The 4,659-nt window shown below is 40.1% G+C and overlaps 1 long non-coding RNA gene across 1 annotated transcript; it reads right to left on the bottom strand.

Moving 5' to 3' along the window:
• Positions 1–602: 602 nt before the first annotated feature.
• Gm40795 lies at positions 603–3,015 on the bottom strand. Its single transcript, XR_872153.1, has 3 exons — positions 2,912–3,015; positions 1,888–1,996; positions 603–679 (listed from the first exon to the last, which is right to left on the bottom strand). It is a non-coding gene; the product is annotated as a predicted gene, 40795 (long non-coding RNA).
• Positions 3,016–4,659: the final 1,644 nt, after the last annotated feature.

Consider the following 4,659-nt stretch of genomic DNA (forward strand, 5'->3'; position numbering starts at 1 on the left):
AGTAGTCAGGCGGGAACCTGCCCCGGGGCCCATGGAGGGGTTGGGACACCAACCCACCTATAAAACTCTTGACCCAAAAGAAATGTGGGGACAAAGATGGAGCAGAGACTGAAGGAATGTCCAACCAGTGACCAGTCCAACTTGAGACCTAACCCATGGGCAGGCACCAAACCCTGATACTGTTAGTGGAGGAATATGGAGGGGGAGGCACCCTCTCAGAGGCAAAGGGGACAGGAGATGGGGAGAAGGATTCTGTGAGGGGGGACCTGGAAGGGGGCAGCATTTCAGATATAGTTAATTAATTAATTAGAAAGAGAAAATATAAAAATCTCATGAATGGATATTTTCTAACTCAAAGATTTAATTGGGAAAAATTATAAACAGTGACTCTTAAGTAACATAGAGTTTCCGACCCAACTGTTGGTTCACTTCAAAATTCATTAACCAACATTTATAGAAACTGTATGCAATAAGTAAACATACTAAAAGTGTCATAGGATCGTTTTAATTTTTATTTTATTTTCCATCTCAATTAATGCTGTAGTTAGAATCTTTAAAAAAAATCTATTTAAAAATAGAGGCTGATCGGTCACCTACCCATAGATGGTGCAGCTATGTGAAAGCAAACCTGTTCAATCAGATCCAATGTCTCTCTTAATTCATCTTGTTTCAGTGGAAACTGTAGGAAGATTATCACAAATCAATAAATAATCACATCGTCTGCAGCAAAATGTTACCAGTTCACAACCAACTTTCTGTTAGATATTTTCTTTTCCAAAGTCCTAAACGTAATCAGTAAAAAAAAAAAAAAAGTTTAATTTTATTTAATAACTGGCATGATGGATTTCTTTTTGATAGAGGAATGCAGTTTAACACAACAGCAGAGGCCATAGCTCCTTGCCTTGTTTCTCCTCCAGAGACGTAAACTCGATATTTCTCAGCATGGTTTAAGAAGGAACGATGTTTGTATCTAGAATATCCAAGCCCAGGGCAAAGAAAAGAAAGAGTGAAGTATTGTGGTGGATCATAAAATTCTGTCAAAAAAATTGCAGATATCTCAAGCTAAAACTACATACTTCCAAAATGTGTAGAATGGTGTGTTCTTTAAGTGTGACTGAAGAAGGAAGCCAAAACAGTTCAGTAGTGTTTTAAATATGTGCCATGGAAAGCAGACACTTTACCTAGGAAAATCAGGGTAAGAATTCACGAACTGGTAAAATAGCTCTGTGCTTATTCTGGAACCTTGTGTTTAATAAGTTTTTATGCTTACAATTGAAATGTTTCTATTCCTATGAGTATAATTCAAAATAAGATTAGGACATTGGAGTTGAAAAGTGGACAGTGGGGAATCTGGGCCGTATTGGAGAAGGTACTGGAATGAATGTGCTGTCAATACATTCTGAGATACTGTAAGCTACATGTATGAAATTCTCAGAGTGGCTAAATATTATATCAAAAATTAAATTCAGCAGTTACAATTTTCCATGTAGTCTGGGATTCAAGTATCGGTATTCAGGCAAAACAAACAAACAAAAACAGATCCCACCCTCAACAAATTTCAAATTAAAAAAAAACCAACCAATCACCCAAGCAAACAACAACGAAACCCAGCAGATTTTGTGATTAAATATTTTTGAGTCAAAGTGAGCGGAGACAGCAGTGTGACCGCTTTCTGTGCCGACATGGAAATCACAACTTGAGTCACCTCAGCTAGGTTGTATTTGGGAATTTACTAATTCACTTAGAAAGACTGTCAGATAGCATTAAGCTCAGAAAAGACAACGGCCTAGCGGTTAATTCAGGGCCATAATAAGTAAACAAAGCAGTTGGTTTATTCCGGTGTCCCTGGTCCCCAAGACCTAGATCCAGTGCGTTTCTTTGACCCACCTGAAGCCTGCAAACAACCCAGCCATGACTAGAGGCTCACCACCATCCTTAGAGGTTCAGGGCTAGTGATCCCTCGGTGGGCACAGCTCTGCCTGCTGCTGTGTCTCACCTGCGATAGAAACGATGCGATTGATTATTTTAAACAAGGTCGATCAGATTCTGAAACTGTGTTGGGAGGAGAAAACCTGGATGAAACCACAAAACCCCACCCCTGAAGAGAAGCCATATTGTGGAAGAGACACGTGGGATGTCTGCAACGCTAAGGGGTGGTCCCTCTGTGAGGGAGTGGGTGTGTGTGACCGCGTACACTCAAGTGGCAGCCAGAGGAGGTGGTGAGCCCCCACCTTCCAAAACTGGTCTTATGGGCAAGTCCCGCCCTGCAGGGGTTTGTTACTTTGCATTTATCTCTTTTATTTTTGATATTATGATGTAATTATGTGACTTTTTTCTCTCCTTTTCCCCTTCAAAAGCCTGTATACCTTGTCATTGCTCTTTTTCAGACCCATAGCCTCTCTTTTCATTAATTATATGTGTGTGTGTGTGTGTGTGTGTGTGTGTGTGTGTGTGTGACACACACACACACACACACACACACAAACACTACAGGCAATTGTGGCTACCCTTGACCGTGCCGCGAAGGTGAAAGGTAACTAACTTCCTTTTGCTGAAGGCACCATGCTCTTCAAACATAAAACCCAGAGGCCCCTGAGCTGCAGCTTAACTGAAATCCTCCCTCCCGAGTTCTACCCAGATACATCGCCTATGAACCACAACAACAGCCAGCAAGTATTATCACGGTAACCCGCACGCCTCGCACACCCTGGCGTAGGTTTGTTTTTAATATAATCCTTTTATTAATTCTTTGATAATTTCCATATGATGTATTATGGTCTTATTTCACCCGCGATCTTCCCCCTAAATCCTCCCAACAAACACCCTTTGCTCTCTTCTGTTTTGCTTTAATGTAACCCACATTAAATATGAATATGAATATGTGAATATGGAGCCATCAACCTGAACATACCATGGTCTACACATTTAAAGAAAACGGACTCTCTTTATCCCAGAAGCGACCAACTGTCCAGAGCTCCTCAGTTAATGGTGGGAGCTCATGAACCCTTCCCCCTTCGCCGTGATGGGCTTGAAATGGGTCGCGAGGCTTTGATCTCAAGTTTCTCGTGTTTGTACAGCAAACACTGCCACTCGCTAAGCTATCTTTCCAGTCTTTATATTTAAATAATGTTATTCCTTAGGAATGTTTGTATTTGAATTATAAAAACGACTGTTTTGGATGAAATCAATATAGTTAATAACTGTACTCTCATTAGAAGGGCGATTTCTTTCTTAGTATTTCCATGGACTCTGCCGGAGGCTAGGTATAAAATGTTATTTCATTCTGAGTGATATAAATATTGACAGTATCATTAAAATGACTTAGTTATGCAGACACTAAATTATTTTGTTAATAGTTTATAACCTGTGAAATTTAATTTTTTTTTTTAAAAAATCAAATCGTGTCATAAAAGGAGACTCTCTTTCCTTGGGCCTGGGGTATAGGAATGATTCACATGCAGGACTTTGGGGCAGAAGGCACACTATTCAGACAACAGGGGATCAGAGCCAAGACTGTCAGTCACTCAGTCAGAAACAAACCGGGGCTGTGTTGGAAGAACCTGTAAAAATGATGATAATAATACCAACAACTGAAAGAGAAAACATGTGGCCACAAAGTGAACTCGAATATCTAAACCAGGAAGTCCAAATAATCATCTAATTAATGCAGCCCTGCTTGCACATTGATGCAATGGTAAGTGGGAAGTTGCACACGCTGAGATACCCCAGACTCTGTAAAGCAGGAAACAACAATAACACAGGCAGGGAGGATTGAGACATAGCAAAGGAAAAGATTCCCTTCCAAGACAAACTTTAGGGGACAATAAGATTGAGTAAGATCGGGAAAACGCTGAGGTGAAATTACACAAAGAATAAATTCGAGCAGATTTTGTGGCTTTGAAATATGTTCACATGTGGTCATGGAAATTTTGAGTAAGAACGGAAGCATGTGGAATGTCACGTTTTGGAACAGAGTCTTCAAAATAGCTTGATGATGTTAATACTAATTGTGCTTACGTGGATAAGAACTGTGATTCCCATCCCCCACCCCTACCTTCTAACCCCCACCCCCATTCCCACCCTTGCTAAAGTTGAGCTGGAGCAAAGGCCCAACAGGAAAAAAGTGGTGGGCTTTTTGTGTCCATTCAAGAGCCTGCTCTATCTTCAGCGATCTTTCTAGAGCCAATCAGAAAGATTTTTTGCTATATAACTGATTTTTGCCTCAGGGGTAATTGTGGATCTGTTCTTTCACACCTAAGCATGTCTGAGACAATTGTCAACTAGAACGTAGTATACAGATTGTTCCATTTTATTTTTATTTAAGGTAGATTTTATACAAAATATTCTGATTTAATTTTCCCCTCTGTCCACTCTTCCCAGATCTTCCCAGACTCCCCACCCATACAAATACACATCCTTTCTTGGCCTCCTGTTAGAGAACAAGTGCCTTTAAAAATAATAATAGTAACATAAAATAAGATGAAATAAAAACAAACCTGAATAGGACAAAGCAAATGAGAGCAGAAAAAGAGCAAAAGAAAAGTCACAAGAAAACACACACACACACACACACACACACACACACATTCAGAGACACAGAAATCCCATAAAGACAGCAAATCAGAAACCATAATATCTAATCAAAAGACCTGTCAGGGT

Source organism: Mus musculus, chromosome 10 (assembly GCF_000001635.26).
Source record: "Mus musculus strain C57BL/6J chromosome 10, GRCm38.p6 C57BL/6J".
NCBI classification, from domain to species: Eukaryota; Metazoa; Chordata; class Mammalia; order Rodentia; family Muridae; genus Mus; species Mus musculus.